Genomic DNA, 21364 nt, shown 5'->3' on the forward strand with positions numbered 1-21364 from the left:
TGGGGGTCCACACTACACATTTTCAATGACCAAGTCAGGTACCAGCACCCGTGGTTCGGCCTCCAAAGCTGATCCTGTCGCACTGCCTCCGGAGATAGACACTTCATCTGAGGCATTGACAATGCTGGTCACCAACGTTCTCTCCCTAGCAGAAGTGTGCGGCACCAATAAGACGTCTGAGATCTGCTTGATCTGAGGGCTGACTACAAAGTCTTCCAACTCCTTATCCAAACGACAAGGGCATAGGACGACTGAAGCGGCTGGGACCCAGATAGACTTCGTTACTGAAACTTGGACCTGTTGTCCCCCTCCTGGGCGTCGGAACGTCAAAGGGACATTCTCCTCTCCCGAGGTCATGGTACCATGCTCCAGGTCTAAATGAGCCTTCTGCTGATGGTGAAAATCCATGCCTAGCAACATATCGTCCTGCAGGGGGGCCACATACAGATCAACATTATTCTGTGTCTCCAAGGCGGACTCCCACGGGGCCAATGATGAAGCCCCTCATCCTGGCATTTTCCCCTGCCTGAACCAAGGTCACGTGCTGTTTGATGGGAGGCTTGGGGTCAAGCTCCTCCTAGACCCGGGTGGACAACACACTCACCTCTGCCCCAGCGTATACCACTGCCTGTAGTCTCTCCCTGGACTACCATTTCAACCATGAGTCCGGTGGTTGGGCGTATCTGCCCTATTGACACAGGCGAGTCTTCACGGGATTCTCCCGCATGCCGGAATGGCATGTCCACTGTTCCGCTCTCGGCTCGGCCGCTGACCACCCCCAGCCCACATTCCTCCTTGGGCTGATCCTGTGCCATAACTGGCTCCGGGCACTCACTAGGCTTGGGCGCGAAATCCGCACAGGCCTCCTCTTCCTGAACAGGCGAGGGCTCCAGATCCGACAAGTCCTCCGAATCCTCTGGAAAGTCCTCCCTATTGCCCTGGTTCACTGCCCCAAATCCCGGCAGTTCCAACACCACGATATCCGCAGGGAACCTGAATCCTGGCGACATCTCCCTGGGAGAGGGTTCGTACATGTCCTCCCAGCCTATTACCCAGTCCTCGGATTCCTCCTCCTCGGGTGCCTCCCTGAACCTCACTTGGAGTGTGCCTCTACTGGAGCGGCGCGTGCAGGAGGGCTCCTGTGTCGTTCTGGTTCACCTAACTGCGGTTGAATGTGCGCTACGCTACCCCCCTCACCCCCAACCCACAAGCCGTGGTGCCAGGGTAGGTGAAGGGCCCCTGCTGTTGATAGGGAGGAGTCATCATGGTAGGGTAGCGCATAGGTGTCCTAGCATAACCACCAGACATGGGAGGTATCAAAGGTTGGGTGGGGGGGGGGGGGGGGGCATTCCCCCAACCCAAGGGTCTTGCACATGGGATGGGTAGGCATGCGAGACTGGGGATCCTGTAAGCAGATCATAGCCCTGGCTGGGCTGTGGGGACTGGTAATTCCCGTAGGTTCCGAAAATGGGTCAACTGGGGAATACAGTCCAGGAGTGGGGTGCTGCAAGCGTGAACCCAAGCCAACCTTGGGCAAACCCTGACTAAGCTGGCCTAGGGCCTGATCATCAACCCATGAATGAGGGGGTGGGGCTGACCTCCTTGACACTGGAGTGTAGGAATGCAAAGAAGGGGTATAATATTCCGGGAGACTCCCAGATTTGGGTACATGACCACCCCCCTTGACTGGAGTAGGCGTCACCGGGACATTAGGAATAACTGAGCCCCCACTAGGGGACAAGAAATCCTCCTCCCACTTATCCCAATCGCTAAACTCTGGGGTGTCATGTCCAAACCCTTTCTTGGGCGAATCTAATCCTATTAAATTCCCCCGGAATTTACACCTATGTTGCATATCCCAATCTAAGCTATAACCTTCCTCAGAGCCAAACTGCGTGCCAGAAAACCTCACTTCCCCACCTGTGGCATCCCTTAACCTACCTCCCCCTCCCTCAAACAGGAAGGCAAGGACGGCGTGAAATAACGCTCGCCACCGCCTGAGGATACCTGGGAGTACGCGGGTACATTCCGCGTGACTACAGGCCGAAGACTCCCCAGATACTACAATACATTAAATGGAACAGCCAATGCACCCTTCGACCTTGATGACACTCCATATGGTAATGATTTTGCAGACAGGTGGTACTAGAAAACCGGATCAAACTATTTTGCAACAAACATGTATTCATTGTATGATGAAAGCAATGTCAAATTCAAAAGAAATATGAGAAAAAATTCAGTGAAATTAATGTAAAATATAATGGTTTTAAAGAAAAACTTCATTTGTTTCTCTGCACTCAAACTTCGCACAAATATTAGAATTCTCAAAATTCGACTGCCGTAGGTATAGCCATATCAACAGATTTCCACTTGCATAATGTCTCAAAGTTATTAGAAGTTGATTCAATGGAGAGACCGATGAATTGTGCAGAATTCCATTGTCTAAAATCGTCAACATCACCTAGAGTAGACAAAACAGCCTCTTTGCCAAGTCGAAATCTGTATCGTAATACTTCATAGGAGGAAGTATGTCTCTAACAATTTGTTCTCTTCTAATCTACAAGATCAAACCTGTCCACTGCATCCAAATAATCCACCATCATTCCCAGGAGAACACGATGCTGGGTCTAGACCATCCGAACACCGGGTTCATTATATACCGTAATTGTGAGCCGTTCTCTCCTCAGCCCTACACGTTAGGCATCTCTTCTCTTCATTGTTGTAATCATCTCGTGCTTGTCTACTTTGTATTGGACTCTGAATTAGAAATAAAGTATTGTATTGTGTGCAATGTGTAAACCTGGATTCAAACCCGGTATCATTGAATGGGGGGTTAAACCTGAGATACACGACCGGCCATTAAACTTCGGTCATTTTACCCAACAGATTTAATTTGAAAAGTAGGTGATCTTTACTTTCATTGCTGATAATGGATTGCTCTACTTTTTCAGCTCAGATGAGCTTTTCTGATCACTTTGTCCGGTGTCCATCTGTAAACTTTTTACATTTTTTACTTCTCCTTCAAAACCCCCGTGTCAATTTCAACCAAACTTGGCACAAAGCATCCTTCTAAAGGTGAAGGGCTTTCAAGTTTGTTCAAATGAAGGACCAAGCCGCCTTCAAAGGGGAGATAATCACAAAAATGCAAAAGTAGGGTGGGGTAATTTAAAAATCTTCTCGAGAACCACTGGGCCAGAAAAGTTGAGATTTACATGAAAGCTTCCTGACGTCAGTGCAGATTCAAGTTTGTTAAAGATATTGGCCCCGGTTAAGGTGGGGTCACATTAGAGAATCAAAGTTATACATGCAAATATATAGGGAAAATCTTTATAGTTCTTGTATTCAAGAACCACTGGGCCAGAAAAATGGTAATTTACATGAAATTTTCCTGACATAGTGCAGATTCGAGTTCGTTTAAATCATGGCCCTCGTATGTACATGTAGGGTGGGGTCACAATTGGGGCCGGATCAAAGTTTTATATGCAAATATATATAGAGAAAATCTTCAAAAGTAACCACTTGGTCAGAAAAGTTAAAATTAACATGAAATTTTCCTGAATTAGTGCAGATTTAAGTTTGTTAAATTCATGGCTCCCAGGGGTAGAGTGGGGCCACGGTAGGGGATCAAAGTTTTACATGCAAGTATATAGGGTGAATCTTTAAATATCTAGCTTCTCAAAAACCACTGGGCCAGAAAAGTTGAAATTACATGAAAGCTACCTAATATAGAGAAGATATAAGTTTCGGCATATCATGACCCCTGGGTGTAGGGTGGGGCCACAAAAGGGGATCAAAGTTTTACATTCAGATATGGAATAATTTGTAATATTCTTCTCAACAAGAAGCACTGGGTTAGAATTGAAAAATAACATGAATGCATGCTTCCTGATATAGAATAGATTCAAGTTTGTTCAAATCAGGGTTCTCGGGAGGGGGGTGGGGGTGGGCACAATAGGGGATCAAAGTTTTATATGTTGTTATATATATATATGTATTTGTACATGTATATAGGAATTTTAAAAAAGAAATATCTCTTCGTCTATTTAAGGTTAAGCTTTCATATTTTGAAGATACTGTACATTGTTTACGGCAAGACATTTTATGTGATGCCGTGGTGTGTGATATTGTGACCTTGACCTGGAAGTTGGGCCTACTTTCAATAAAAATATGACCTATTCAATACATGTATGACCATCACTATTTAAGGTAGATCTTTCATATCTTATATATAAATTTCATATGGCAATTTTTTTTTATGGCAAGACCTTTCATTGCATATCATACCCTTTGACCTTGAGCACGGAATTGAATCTACTTTTTATAAAACATAACCTATTAAGTATATCCAGAACAATTTTAGTTATGGCTTTCATATTTTGTATATAGATTCCTTGTTATACTTTGGTGTATGACCTTGTGACTTTGACCTGGATGTTTGACATACTTTTGTTAAAAATATTACATATTCAATATCTCCTTTTGTTTTGTGTATATATTTCTTAAAGGAAGGGTTTTATCCAAAACAAGATCATGTTAGTCATATTGGTGTTGAGTCATTTCTGTGTTATGTGAATTCATTTTTAGTTATATTGCAATTCTTTGGGGCCACAATATGGGGTCAAAAATGTTCATGAGAAGAAAGATTGTTAAACAATCTTTTAGAAATCACAACAGCTGAACAACGATAGGGCCTAGGTGACACAGGTGAGCGATGTGGCTCATGAACCTCTTGTTAGAGTTTTTAAAAATGTCTTTGAGAGAAAATTTATTTCCACTTTGCTGAATTGTATATGACTGTAGCTCTGGAAAATATTGAAGACGTACCAGAGACCTGGTAGGTTTGTCTCAATGCCCCTTCCCTCCCGAGAGGGCTACAAGTACCCTGCTACGGGTATATTGGTTGACATGCTACAAGTACCCTGCTGCGGGTATATTGGTTGACATGCTACGAGTATATTGGTTGACAGAATTACGCAAATTCTATGGTCGTTATAACGATCTAGTTCGTCAATACAACCTATCATTGGGTCAAATGCTGTCTGACGTGTTTCATACCGATTGTTAAGCCGTTCTTGGCCCACTGATTTTGACTGCGGATAACTCCGTTTACCTGATCAGGATATGGGGCTCACGGCGGGTATGACCGGTCAACAGGGGATGATTACTCCTCCTAGGCACCTGATCCCACCTCTGGCGTGTCCAGGGGTCCGTGTTTGGCCAACTATCTATTTTGTATTGCTTATAGGAGTTATGAGATTGATCACTGTTCGTTATCTTCACCTTTGGTGTAGTACGAAGGTGAGCACAGGTGCCAAGCTATACCTGACGGATTTATAGCACATACTACATGTAGTTTGCCCGGTGCTTGTACACTGGAAAAAAGCTCTACCACTGGATAATTTTGGCAAAGTAAAGTAAAGGTAAATTCGTGAGATATCTAACACAAACACAAAATTCCTTACGGTATTCACAGAAATGTTTAAATTTCAGGGTAACATGAATCAAATTGTCAAAGTAGCAGATATCTCAAAATGGATGGTTTATCAAATGAATGAAGGTCTGAATTCAATCCGTATTATTTTCAAAGTAAACATTCAGTTGGAAAAGTTTATTCGTATTTTGCATTGCAAAGTTATGTAATTGGGGAAAATTAAGCATGACATTTTATACGAATCTTCATCAACCAGATAGATAATAATTTTCAAACTCAGTAACCTTTATCTGGTAGCTGGCTATCAATAATTATAACTTTTATATTTTGTAGTAGCTGGCTACGAGTAACTGGCTACTAGTAGCCAACTTTTCTCTTTTTAAGTAGCCAGTTACTAGTAACCAACTTTACCTATGCTTTTAACTTAACTAACACAGAAAACAAGATCTCGTCGTATTAACATTCGTGCCATTTAAACCTAACAGAAAGAATAAAATAAATCCCAGAAACAAATTAAAAGGTCGTATCTACGAATAAAAAGTTGTTTGTACGATTTACAAAATCTATCTATAAGTCTTTTCTACGATTTAATCAAAGTACAGAGAGTACTGATTTTATAGAACAAAAAATATACTCCAACTTCACCTTCGATTTTGAGACTTGACAATCAATATGGTTCATACTTTTGAAGTTTACTTACTGTCATATGCTTCCCAAGATTGACATTATTTTTCGATATTGTAGTAGTTTGACCTTGAACTTTGACCCAATAATCATTATGGGTCATCTTCTTTGTAGTGATAAACACTGTATAATTGCTAGATATGCTAAGCATCAAGCACGATGTTCTTTAAATATCCAGCAGACAACACTTGGTTTACTAACCACACAGGTTTAGTTACATTTAATTTGTCAAATAGAAGAAGGTTGTTGTATTCCACGTGGGTTAGTTGACAAAGAATAACTTTTCTTCGGTTATTTAGTACAAGACATTGATGGAAAGGATGTTATATTCAAATATAATACTAAATTATGTATACAATAAATAAAGGATCGAATAATGTGAAGAAGAAATATGACATTGTTCTTTCAGTGAAGTAAAGATTCTTAGATATCGTATCATAAGGACACCATATACAACAAAGCCCCCCCCCCCCAAAAAAAAGGGGGGGGGGGCAAATGAATACATAGGTTGCTATATATATTTTGATGAATTTGGTTGTACAAAATGTAATAAGTACAAATAAGACATTCCTTACATAATAATGTTCTCATGATGCTTGAAAGTTGAAATATATTTATTTACCCCTCTGTATATAGTCTCCACGTTTTGGACTTTAATGAGAAATCATGGGGAATAAATTACATTCCGTACCTATTCATTTTACTTAATTTGGTTTTCACTTAAAAAAAAATTAGCAAGTGTCGTTAAAACACATACAAAATGTAAATTTTACACAATTTCTACTTTCTTTTGAACTTTTTTGTTTCTCGGAATTTTTATAGAAATCGTACATTTTCCGGCAAGCGGAAAAATAATCAAATTTCTGGAGTTTGCCGCAAAGACCAGGGGGCAGTTGCACAAAAGTTAGTTACGTTTAACTGACAGTTAACGTCTAGTTAACACTATATAAATGTTCAAGGTAATGGCAAGTTAAGAGGGTGTCCATTATGATATCAGACAGAGGTTGACACATGCTATCTCTCAGATTTTCATGAAACTTTATGTACAAGTTCCTACTGACCCCAAAATCAAATTTTATTGTATTTGATATTATTTAAATTTCCAAAATGATTGTTTTCTAAAGATTATATAGGATCCTCAGATTAATGGAATAGGCCAAATTTCGGCATTTAACAATGTTTTTTTTTTTTGGTGAAATTTACTGTATACGATAAAATTGGCGTACGATCTTAACTTATTTCATTGGGTATGAATAAAATTGTGGGGAATGGCATGTGCCTTAAAGTTAATTAACCTTCGTGCAACTGGGTCCTGTACTATACTTTTGTGACCCCATTTTCACCCGTACCCATTGTTCTTGTGTCCCGTTCTTAGATTCGCGAATGTGCGTACGAACGTGCTCTTGTTCTTCGACCACACTACCTACAGAGGTGGTGTAAATTCTTGCGACTCGAACCCGTTCTCGGGATGCGTAATGGGTGTTCGAGATCGGCAGAAATTTGTACTTGTGCGAAGAACGGTGGTCTCGAACGCCATTCAAATGTTTATGTGTACTAGCTCATTATTCTGGTTAACGAACTGGGGAACCAAATCTAATTAGCGAGTAACATGCACTTTGTTTTAGTAAATTCCGTTTGGGGTACCACAGAAAAGGGATGAATGACCCCTGTGACGTAAAAGGCCATCAAAGCACTTCTAATACATGTAGGCACTTCTGGCTAAAAATTTAGTAAAGCGTACATAAACGATTATAACAAGAGACCCACAGGCCTTATCGGTCACCTGAGTATTACTAGCTCCAAGCGCTATGAAATCTATACTAATTTTCTCTCGTTTTTGCATAGCTAAGCTAAATATCAATATTCAGCAGCAGTAAAAATCAGAATACGTACTTAGAACACAAATACACCCCTCCCCCCCCGAAAGTGCCCATACTGATGAAATACTATAAATAATATATGTTATATTAACACTATATGACTATTTTGGACACGCTTTATAATCAGAACCCTGGGTTTGCGAAGTTCACAATTTTGGTACATCCCTTCCTGCTTTTCCGAAATATAAATTTACGCACATGTAGTTTTTATACAGTATCAGCAAAATTAAAGAAGTTTTTCAAATAATATTATTATGATAATTTTGGCTCCACCACGTAACCACAACCTCTCTCCCTGGAATCATGAAATACAATTTTGGTGAAGGTCTATCTGCTCCCTCTAAATAGTTTCCATTTAGTTTAAAATTATCAATAGCATTTTAAAAAAAAACCACCCATTATTTAAATGTTTTACACATAAACACTATATGCCGATTTTGGCTCCGCTCCGGAGACAGAGCATCTACCCAGGAGATCATGGAATTTATAAATTTGGTAGAGGTCTTCCTGCTCTACACCACTAGTTTAGTTAGCGTTTCTTGAAGATGTAGATGTACGGTGGTGGAGAAGACTTTTGAAAATTCTATTTTTGGCAATTTTTCCCCGCCCCCTAAGGCCTCAGTGTTGCAGAAGTTCTAAGATTTACAATATATTTTCCCTCGTCCCAAAGATATTTCATGGCAATTAGAAAAGAATTGGAAGAGTGGCTATAAAGAAGAATTGGTAACGTTTATTCGTTTATACGAATTACTAAATCGTAGAAACGACTTTTTAAATCGTTTGTACGATTTACTAAATCATACAAACGCTTTTTAAAATCTTACAAACGATTTTTTAAATCGTAAAAACGATTTTTGTAAATCATAGAAACGACTTTTAAAACCGCTTCTACGATTTACTAAATCGTAGGAACGATATATTTCATTTTTCTGCTTTAATAGGCTAAAATGGCACAAATATTGAAAGAATGTACAATGTTTTCCCTACATGCACTAGTATTTCGGTATAATAGAATAGTAATTCAAGGAATCATACATATTGAAATAAAATGTAAAGAAAGGGAATGAGCCTTGATTAATTAGAAACTTCCTTTGATTTTCTCAAAGATTTAATCGGATTTAATTCAATAAATGCATTGGTTTATTAATGAAAATAGAAATCTCGTCAAGCAATACGTGATTCTCCTAATTGAAAGCTATCTGACAAACAGATATCCGGGATCTGTATGGCTGTTATTATGTTAAACCTAAACGCTTGATTCCACCTTAAAATGACACCGCAATCAAGTGAGGAACAATCTCGAGATGGACTCGTCACTTCATCTTCTTTCGTTAAAATCTTTATCACATCTCTGGGTGTCATCTGGTCGCAATTTTCAGAACAAGGGGTTAATTTGTAAAACCCAATCCCCAATTAAGTTCGCCTTTATCAGCCTCCATTTCTATTGGACAGGGATCAATAAAAACGAGTGACTATCAATTACCGTAAACGCGCAAGTCGACCGTTGACGATTTTACGTTTTATCAAGGCGACTACTCGACAAAATCGAATGCTAGATCATTTAACCTAACGAAGGCAAAAAGATAGCTTCAATCGAATACAAATTAATTGAACATCTAATAAAAATAATGGAAGTCAGCGAAGCAATTTGTTTGAGTCAATTTAGTTAGTGATTCAGCATTTAGTATTCGTAGAAACAGCCACGTTTAAATGCGTGGACGTGGACAAATTACACACACTTTAAAGTTGTTTTTCAAACACGGAATCCTTAAAAACAGGGATATTACGGGTGGGGGAGGAAACCCAGGCAGTGGTTCCTTTTCAAAAGACGAAATTAATCAAATTCATGTTTCAGAATAAAAGACATTGACAAACGGGGTGATTTCAGCTTTACCATCGTCAACTTCTGTAGCAATATTCCATTATCACCTGCATATGGTGTTTATATCTTTCAAATGATTCGATACAGAAGAGCTTGTTCTGCGTACGGTCAGTTTTTAAATCGAGGCAAGTTACTGACAAACAAGTTGATGGTACAGGGGTTTCAACAGTCTCGATTAAAGTCAGCATTTCGCAAATTCGAAGGTCGTTATAACGATCTAGCTTGCCAATACAATCTATCATTCGGCCAAATGCTTTCTGACGTGTTTCATACCGATTGCTAGACCGTTCTTGGCACACTGATTTTGACTACGGTTATCTCCGTTTACCTGATCAGGATATAGGGCTCACGGCGGGTGTGACCGGTCGACAGGGGTTGCTTACTCCTCTTAGGCACCTGATCCCACCTCTGGCGTGTCCAGGGGTCCGTGTTTGCCCAACTATCTATTTTGTATTGCTTATAGGAGTCATGAATTTAATCACTGTTCGTTATCTTCACTTTTGATATACATGTAAGTTACTGTACCTATATTGCATATAACAACTTTACAAATAAACCGTTACAAAGATAAACTTAAGGATCCGGTAATTGTTCTAACAAATCCTTTCCTGGTATTCTACTCCTCGCAAAAATCTTAACTGCAGTGAGGGAGAAACTTCATATGTATTATACGACAACTTATGAGAGAAGTGATGTAAATCAAATGTGGATTCTCAAAAATTCCAAAGAACGTTTAGTAGATTTAGAATAACATTTTTTTTTTCAAAATCACACCACACGACTCTTCTACACATGACACTACCATTCTTAACGATAAATTACATGTAAATACTGTATACATCATTATTTTCTCCCTGTGTTATTTTTGCCTTTTTACATTTCCTAACGGTTTCGCTCCGTTTTAAATTTGCTCAGGCTCAATTGTGTCAAAAGAGAGATAAAAGGAAGAAAAAAAAAACCAATTTCGCCCAGTCTTAAATTCGCCCACTGACAACAACGAAAGGGGTGAAAATAATACGGGGGTGAATATTTCCCTGTATACAGGACTATGCTTTTTGACATAATGGACAACTGCTTCTTTTGTAAAAATGTTGTGACCCGGCATCTAAAAATTACTTTTTACACACCATTCTGATTCTATGCACAAGTACTCTGTACATGATTTTGAAAAGATTCCTCATTAACAAAGACTATACACGTATTCTATGGAGATTAGGTCTTCCGATTAACATGAACACAGATTGTGCTCCTTTATTAGTTGGCCTGTTTTGTATCCTTATGAGGCAGACTTCATTTGAAAAGTTCTTAGTTAGAAGTTGTGACCTTCAAGTCGACGTTTTATCTATTAATGATATTCATTTCATTCATATATTGATTCCATATATCCCGTGAACTTGAAATAAAAGACATCATAGAGTCTTCCCAATCTGCTTCATATTTGGATATTTTACTGAACATAGACTTTCAACTTAAGTTTATGACAAACAGAATGACTTCAATTTCTCCATCATCTTCTCATATTTGCAGAGCAATACTCCATTATCACCTGCAAACGGTGTTTATGACTCTCAACAGATTAGATACGCGATAGCATGTTCTGCATATGAACAATTCTTAAACTGAGGCAGGCTACTGACAATTTCCTATTGTTAGGATTTCATAGTTTCATTAGAGGCAACAATTCCCACATTCTATGGTTGTTATCTCATTGGCAAATACAACCTGTCATTGGGTCGAATACTGTCTGAATTGTTTCATTCCAGTTGCTAGGCCGCTCTTTACATACTGATTTTGACTACGGATCACCCCCGTTTACCTGATCAAAATATAGGACGGGTGTGACCGGTCAACAGGGAATGCTTACTCCTCCTAGGCACCTGATCCCACCTCTGGTGTTTACAGGGTCCGGCTTTGCTCTACTCTCAATTTTGTATTATTTATGGGATTTACAATGTACAACCATTTTTCATTCTTAACTTATTCCGTTTTGCAGTTATCATTATCTGTACCTGGTCAGGTTATTGGTAGACCGAGGTCGTAGACAGAAGTCAACCAACACGATAGCAGGTACGTAGCGGCACAAGTAGACCTCATCAAAGGCCAATGTCTGCTTCATCAAATAAATTAATAATCAGTTTTCACAATGGTTTTATTCCCATACAATTCAATTTAAAACAAGTACATTATAACACATTCCACCACGTTTATTGCGAAGATCAGAGGAATGACGCGACATACCTTCATACGTAATAACTGAGTATGAGAAATTGATACGCATCTCACTTCCACTTCGTGTTTTGCTAATGCATGAGCAACAAAAAAGTCGGTAACTGATATAACTCCAATTTATAGTCATAAAAATTAATCAATATTTGTTGCAAAACAAATTTATAAATGACTGCGGAATATTTATCATTCAATAGCATTCCGAGATCGATACACAAGTAAACAAACATGGCGCTGTACACACAAATTAACCCTCTTCCACGTACATGAATGTATATTATCTGGGACTGTGTATTCAAAGCAGTTGTTGTAACCCGTCAACATAAAACCAAATACTTGAAACAATTTTCAAAGTAGATCAAGTATACCCTACCATCTCATCTTTTTTGTCAACAAAACAGGTGTAGACCTAGTCCATTCCGGAAACTGCCATGACGTCACGAAGTGACTTAATTCGTAGCTGTTTTGGTACACGATGTATGTTTATGAGTTGTAGTAGACTAAGAAATAAAGTTCTTGTTTTCGTGGATGACGCAGGATAGCCTCATCGGTCTCGAAATGTTGTTTGAATTATAAAAGCCTCGGCGAAAACGCGAACTTTATTTCGTAATTATAATATTTCAACAGTAAAAACCTAGAAACTGTAACAGTAATAAAATGTAGTCTCAAATATTTTTTAGAATTGTAATTAAAAGGATTTAACCGTAATTAATAATGAATGGTTAAACCGGTAACTGAGTGAGAGGTCATAAGAAAGCCTCAGATTTCACTTACCGAAACATCTTTAAAACGCGCGTAGCATATTTGATTGGTCGATAAGAATGTCAGCAAATATATGGTTGGCCAAGAGGTAAATGCCGGATAAATCTGCCAAAGACTCTCTTCTGCTTGTTTAAAGGTATCAAGTTCAACCCCAAAACCGATTACTGTAATTTTTAATCCAAGCGCATGATAAAGGAACAATCAGTACATGTACGTCAGATACAGATACAGTGTACATGTACGTATAGCTGTCTGGAGGACCACTGGTGGTTCAACATCCCAATATTCTACCTTAAAACTTACATAACAATGCTGGTGCATATTCCTTTGTTACTCACTCGCACAATCGTAACTACTCGGCTATTTCCGTAACCACAAATTCTTCTTACCGGTTACGGAAAAGTACGAGTGCGTTATCCAATTGTCACTCGCAGTTTAAGAGGATGGCATGATAAGGAGCCCTCTCTGCATTGTCTGGGCATTGACCCATTATGTGAGACTCTGAATGCTTTGCTTATAATACTATACAGCAGTGAATATGAGTGGGTAGTACAATTTATCACACTATACAAATATGAACACAATAATTTTCATTCCAAAGTTTTCTTTAAGTGGTTTGAAAATATAGCAAATGAACTATAAACAAATATTGACATAGGATACCGTCATATAAAAATTGGAAATCGGAGGCATTCAAAGGTATCGAGAATCGACAAAGCCTTGATAACAATTGCCCTGCAAAGTGCAACAAACCTTAGCAATATTTGGCTGTTTTATTTAGCATTTGTGCCTCGGATACTGAGTGAGAGGCCAAAAGAAAGCCCTGCTTTTAGCACGAGGTTAATAGGGAATTCTCACGTGACAAATTTAATTCTCTATCTATGAATTCAAGCGCTCTAAACAGATTTTAAATCATGTCCAAGGGTCGCGGTTGTGTGTTCGCTTCGTAACCAGGAAGTCTTGAGTTCGAGCCCCGTTCTTGCCATGGCCGTATCAAACCTAAGAAGTTAACATGGGTACTGATTGCTCCTTCGCCAAAAACTCGGCATAATCATGGGTCTTTCGGATATGACTTTAAAATCGAAAGGTCTGTGTCGCGACAGGCGTTTGGCAAGTTAATGAACCCTCACTCCTACGTACGGCTTTGAGTGCTAAGCATAGGACTAAATTTGTGGCACTTCACCTACAGATGGTGGCGTCTCAATGAGTGAAAAATTCTCGACGGGACGTAAAAACAAATAACCAAGGATTAGGATAAGTAATGGAAGATGTATGTTAGCCTTCTTGCCCATAACTACCCCACTCTTAGAATACCTTAATCAAAACGAGTGAAGAAAGCATATCAAAACGTGTCCTGCAGACTTTGATGCTTTTTAGTACACTTCATACCCTATCGTCATCGTACAAGTGAAAGCATCGCTTCATATTTCACAATAAAAGAAAGCGGTTCCCGGAGTAGATAGGATTGCTGTAGGTCTTCTTTTTGCCTAAAAATGGGAATTCTAAAAACATACTATATGATATTTCATGATAGTCTGACACATCAAATATAGTATAATGTTAGTAAAAAAGGAGAATGGCGGAACATTAGAGATTTAAAGATGTCTTAGTTCAAGAGTTTTGCAAATAAATTTTTCTCAAGTCAATACTTTTTCACTAATTTATCTCTAATCTGGCAATGTACAGAACATACTAACAAAAAGTGGTATTCATCCTCGTAAAACGTCTATAGAAATCGCCATAGAACACAAGAAATTTAAGAATTCGAATTGAAAATACGTGAGGAAAGACAAGGTCGTATTTGACTTTGATCTTGCGGACACAAGACTCACTACAAAAGATGGTTAACTTTTCCGCATTACGAGAGAGTCATCCTTAGTCACTTTATGAAGATTCGATGCTGAATGTACACTGTAGGTACACAACTTGCGAGTAAAATTCGCGTAGCTTATTGCATATTTCCTTGGCGATTGATGGTACACGTAGGACAAGATTAATAACCCAAAGACCGACCTCACAGGTACTTATACTCATCCATTAGGTAGAAATTATCAGATGAAACGCATTTCTGTCATCCTTGTACCAGTTGTAAGGCTTTTCTCTGTGTGTGGTTTTTTTTTTTATTCGCTTGTGTTTTAAAATGATTTGCAATATATAAGAGTTACTTAATAGAGTCCATAGGAGTTTACTGTTCATGATAATGTTTTCAATACAAGCTATCATCACACGTGAAAACTAGTTTGATTGTAAACGTTTTTGCACGTATTATCCTTTTCCGTTTTGTAGAATGTACAGTGAGTGTCACTTTTGAAAATCATACGCCATCTTTTACATCATAAACGAGATCAAGCAATGCTCCAGAGGGAAACAGTAGACCCCCCCCCCCCCGGAGATTGATAGAAGTACATAATATGTTTGATTTCATGCAGTTACAGTAGTAAACTACTAGACCCCTAGTATAGACTGCCCCTTTCCCTATCGCGCGAAAAACAAATTCTGAATCTGCGCATATCCTCTGTTGTGCCTAGCGATCTACATATGTAAACGAGTGACAAATCTGAGCGAATAAAACTGAGATTCCATGCAAAACAGCCTTTTTCTCACATTATCACCAGTGTGAGATCGACTTTACCCATGTGAAATTTTTCTGTCTCACACTGCTGCGACGTCATTTGATTGTGACGTCATATATTTTCTATGATTAACGATTTACGTTACATGATGAAGTAAAAATATTTTGCATTGTTATCTTTAAATTCTAATGTAGTATAGCTTTCTGGTGGACAACCTTGGTTTTTTTTTTTACACTTACAGTGTAACCCATTTTCGGGTATGCTCTTTCTGCCTATCTAATTAGTTTTTGCATCGAAGTTCAAATGAGGATTTTCATAATCTAGAATTTTCTCAAAGCCCCTAAATTTATCCACTAAACTGTAGGTAAAATGTGAGAAAAATAATCTTTTATTATTTACTCGTGTGGGATAGGGAAATTCCACCTCTGGAACAAGATTCGCTGTCTAGGACTCGGCAAAGCCTCGTCCTAGACTGCGAATTTTGTCCCCTCGGTGGAATTTCCTTATCCCACACTCGAATTAATGAAGGATTCTATTAATTCCCCATACAGGTACATCAATTCCCGTACAATTCTCTAATCTCTTTGAATTTAATTCATATGCTTTACTGGAAATGATTGATTAAATGTTACTTAATATTTTGAACATTACCACAAACTATGAAATGTCTGAATGCTTGTATCACACACCCAATGATTTTCAAAATACTGCAACGAAAATTGAGTCTTGATTTCCCGACTCCTTCATCAGGAGTACGGCCCATTACATCTCGATAAGGATTTTCGTCTTTTGAAGTTTCAATATATACATTTTATTTGCTAATTTACCGTATACTTACGCGGGGTAAACCTTCGCGTCAGTTCTGCCGACAATGGGAAAGACATTGTAAGTAGCAGACGATTCACGCAACGGTGACTCCGTGATGGCCGAGGACACGGGGCGCATACTATTGCAATTGATTGAACTGTGAAATTACGTGTTTGTACCATGCTTTAAGTCCGATCTATGTAAAATGAGATCTTTTGCCCAACTTAATTACAGATCTAATATCGAAAGATTTTCTCTTGATATAACACGAAGAGTGAGTTTACGGCCCAGTTAAGTGTTTTTGTCTAAATGAGCCCCACGCGAGTTTGAGACAGTCCACTAATTGAAAGCTAATGTTTGAACGGTTATGGTCTTTCTATAAATTTCCTTATTGCTTTAGATAAATCACCACTTCTAATGGAAATATTGGAATGGCAATATCCGATTTAATGTTGAAATTACTAATTACTCAAACGATTTATTCATTATGAAAAGTAGATTACCGAGTCTGAAACATACTACTACTCTGAACGAATTGAGCTAACACCGAGCGAAATGTAAATGCAGAACGCGAATTGAACGGAGTGCATACAGACGCGAATTGAGCGGAGTAGAAACGGAACGCGACCGCGTATTGAGCGAAAATTGGGCGCGGAGTATTAGTTCCCTTTATGTTAATTTTATTAAATAGTTTACCTTGAAGTTGTCTTCCTGTAAACTGGATTTTTCAAGTCTTGTAGGAATTTGGAAGGAAAAAATACGGGTATATCATTTTTTTATCCTATTATTTTTTGGAACATATTGAAAAAAAAAAATAGCCCAGCTCTCTTAGTTGTGAACGATTAGATGATATATTTGAGAATACATGGAAGTATGCACCGTGACGTTTCACGTTGACACATTTCATGAAGAGCGTTAGCGCGTCTTGAAAAGTATGCCGGTGTAACATTGAATAGTGACCCCGTTGAAAAACAATCCCAAAAGGTCATTTCTTAACGTTAAAAGTTGACCCCGATCAAAATTTAACATTAAATGATCAGAAACGGTCGTTGAAAAGTGATCAACGTTCAATTTTGGTCAATGATGGGGTTATTTTTAACGGCTACTTAAATATTACACATATAATATTAAAAAAAATTCCTGCATATGGTGTTTATATTTCTCAACTGATTCGATACGCAAGAGCTTGTTTTGCGTATGATCAGTTTTTAAATCGAGGCAGGCACTGAAAAACAAGTTGATAGTGCAGGGGTTTCAACAGTCTCGTTTAAAGTCAACATTTCGCAAATTCTATGGTTGTTATAATAATCTAGTTTGCCTTTTCAACCTATCACTGGGTCAAATGCTGTCTGACTTGTTTCATACCGATTGTTAGGTCGTCCTTGGCACACTGATTTTGACTACGGATAACTCCGTTTACCTGATCAAGATATAGGGCTCACGACGGGTGTGACCGGTCAACAGGGGATGCTTACTCCTCCTATGCACCTGATCCAACCTCTGGTATATCCAGGGATCCGTGTTTGCTCAACTCTCTATTTTGTATTGCTTATAAGAGCTATGAGATTCATAACTTCGTTATCTTCACATTTCTTTTAAATGTTGAAATAGGACCTCAGATATAACCAAGACATGGACTGTACAGAAAACGTTTTATAGGATCAATTTCCAATGTTGAAACATGACCCCCTTCTACCTGACTAAGATATGGATTAATTCTTTTTTATATATATACTAAGATATGGATTATATATATGTGTTTCTTTGGGGTAATTTTTCAATGTTGAAATATGACCTCACCTCTTGACCGAAATATGGACTGTACAGATAATATTTTGCAAAGAAACACTCTGCATATTTGGGGTAAATTTTCAATGTTGAAAAATTACCCCACCACTTGTCCGAGATATAGACTGTATAGAAAACATTTTGTACATTTGGGCTCCTTTTTCAATGTTGAAATTTGGCACCACAGGGAATTATCTCCAATAGTCATTTTTAACAAGGGTCAAAATTTCACGCTAGGGAGGGTAGTTGATTAACGGCCTGGGTCAAATCTAGTGACCTTTTAATCATGCATATTCATCGATATGTTCATCCAACCAGAGAACTCTTAATATTTGTATTCAGTAAACGAAACGTTCGGGAAAACAACAAATATGTCGACCTAATATTGGCACACGTAAGTTTTGAAAGTTTGCAAGATTCAATCTTTAAAAGACGAACAGAAAGATGTGTTAATAACTGTGCTGAATAATGAAGACTGTATGCCAGTTTTTCCTACCCTCTGCGGTAAATTAATCACCTGTCGAATCACATCGACCTTTTCCTCTGTAAGTTTTAATTTCATTTTATAGAACTTCTTGATTTGGGAGTTCCCTTCACTGTCGATCTCTCTTACAGCAAATGAAAATTTACACAAACAACAAGTATTTGTCAAACTATACACTCTTTTAGGTGTCCTAGACGTATCTGGCACGTTGTTATTACCGGAATACTTCGGCAGCTATTAGTAAGATTTCAGGTGTTTCGAATTTACACCGTCGATTTGATAGCCAATGTGCTGATTGGTTAGACTAAAAGGTCACTAGATTTAACCTCCATATGCGGTTTCGTTAGATCCTTGTGTAGCGATATACATGTACGTGAGCGGATCAATTTTAATTAGATTGCATTAATTTTTGTTGGATTGTACAGCCATTGAAATAGACGTACTATATTTATCTGTATTCATACGCGAATTGTTTACAACTGCACAGCGTTCATGAGGAAATGGTTACAATTTCAATTTGTAGAAAACACTGGAAATATAAATATTTGGGTACGTTTTATCACAGGCATTAATTTTGAAATAATATCGATTCAGAAGAATACTGGTTTTGGTCTCTTGCGTAACTACTGCCAGTAATCGCTGCCTCATGTCAGATGATATTGTATATGATTCAAACAATCATATCAAAACGTGTTGAGCATGTATGGGGATGCATTTATTGATATGGGTATTTATAGCATATTTCGTAAGATATTTACCATATATATGATTTTCAATTTCCATGCATAACGCGAATCTGAACAGCCGAACGATGAGCGAACACGGATTGAATAGAGGGAAGCTCAACATGGAACGATTTGGGGATTGTGTCACGACGAGGTTTTACTTCGTTTACTTATTCAACCATCGAAACTATTGTAAAATTATTCATTTACATTTGGAATTAAATGCCTACTGGACACAGTACTAGTCTCAGAGACATTGAACACGTTTCTGATTTTACATAGCGTTTTCCTCGATCTACTGCTATAAGCGGACGCGGCTTCTAAATCATCGGCTCTCTGCACATTTTTGTCAAATGATAATGTTTCGCTTCCCAGTGGCAATTTTTTTGTTTCCTGAAACAAATAACGGAAAATAATTTCCGCTTCGTTTTACTTCTTATCGCATTAAACTAATTCAATCCATTATAATCTGGGTAGAAATGGCCCGTTTATAGCCTTCATTCCTTCAAAAAGCATTCCTAATATGGGTCGATTTTAATTCAACGACCCACCATCTATGTTGGCGTCAAGTTTAATGCAACTCTCTCCGGACCTATGACGGTTAAATTGAAAATAATAGACACGCTCCATTGATCACAATAGAAGTCTATTAATATTCTTACGCTCAACTAAGCAGAGAATTTGCCAGTTCTATTTTTCTATTCGAGAAAAAAGGGTCATAGAAAGAACGAAAATGAAAGGAAATATTAAAATATGACGGCAACATTTTAACATCTGCCAAATCTGCGGTAATTGCCAGGCGAGAACTATAGAGAAGTCCATAAAAGCGGAGCTGAGGACTTCAATTAGACAAACCGTTTCACGTGGTTTAGCAAACTATGTGGGGAGAGGTGTCCATTTAGCCCCGCGAAATTAGGGTTCATGTATTACAATTGCACTCCCCGACTTGTGCAGGGAGTTGTCGATATCCTATTCGTTGCAGACTTTTGTTTAAGTCGCGCAATCTGTTGCTCTGTATAATGTAACACAGCTACATTGTTTGGTTCTCCCTGAGGTCTTCGCCACCTAGCGGAATTTTTCATTAAATCATGTGACATCATGATCAACATCTGATACATAGATGATGTGATGTTTTCAAAAATAACAACATGACATTGTATAATGAGCAGCATGTCCATATAAATTAAGGATTTTGAGATTGGAAAGCTGTTAGGCCAAATTATTTTTATAACAAAAACAGGGGATATAATTTTTGATATTTTGCTTGGTTTTCAGCGCAAGCTGTTGATCTGACAGACGCGTCACCATTCCTTGTCCATGTAATACACGAGACTGAGTATTTAAAGGGTAATTACATGTACATGCATTTTACTGTTTTAGGAATACTAGTACTAACCAAATCATATTTTGTAGAGCAGCAACTACAAGTAAAAGTCACCAGTCTAATATTCTTCATAATGATAATAATTCATTGAACATTTAATTCTTCAGAGAAACATCATTTCGATGTGTTTTTTTTTTCTCCTGGTAAAAAAGTACACCAGTTCTATTGAACGCACAGAGAAGTCACCAGACAAAACTAGATGTAGTTAGTGCATCGCTTCTTCTTAAATGAAATATTTCAGTTAACTACTAACACAATTATCTGAAATACTGAAAACATACTGTAGCGAAAAACGAGGATTTTTATGTTTTCATTGTTTTGATATAGAGTTGGATCGAATCGTGTTCTTCGGTATTAACCTGGTGCTTAAAGATTTACACCACTTCCTGCGTTACATGGGAAATCCGGTGATACTTTTACAGATATATTATGAATATAATGCGTTTTTATGGAATCAATTGATTGCTATGGATGATGTGATTTCCTATGGAATAAGTGTCAAAAACAGACAAAAAGCTGATATTATTAATGTAAAAGAGTTTCGAAAAATTGGTTTATATTCAGAAATCAAACTTTCAGATTGAACATTACATTTTCATTAATCTAAAAAAAAAAAAAAAAAAAAAAAAAAAAAAAAAAAAAAATGAATAAAAATAAATAAATAAATAAAAAAAAAAATAATAATAAAATTTAGAAAATCAAATAATTATTTGCATAATTTCGATAAAATATAGGTAA

Source organism: Ostrea edulis, chromosome 6 (genome assembly GCF_947568905.1).
Source record: "Ostrea edulis chromosome 6, xbOstEdul1.1, whole genome shotgun sequence".
NCBI classification, from domain to species: domain Eukaryota; kingdom Metazoa; phylum Mollusca; class Bivalvia; order Ostreida; family Ostreidae; genus Ostrea; species Ostrea edulis.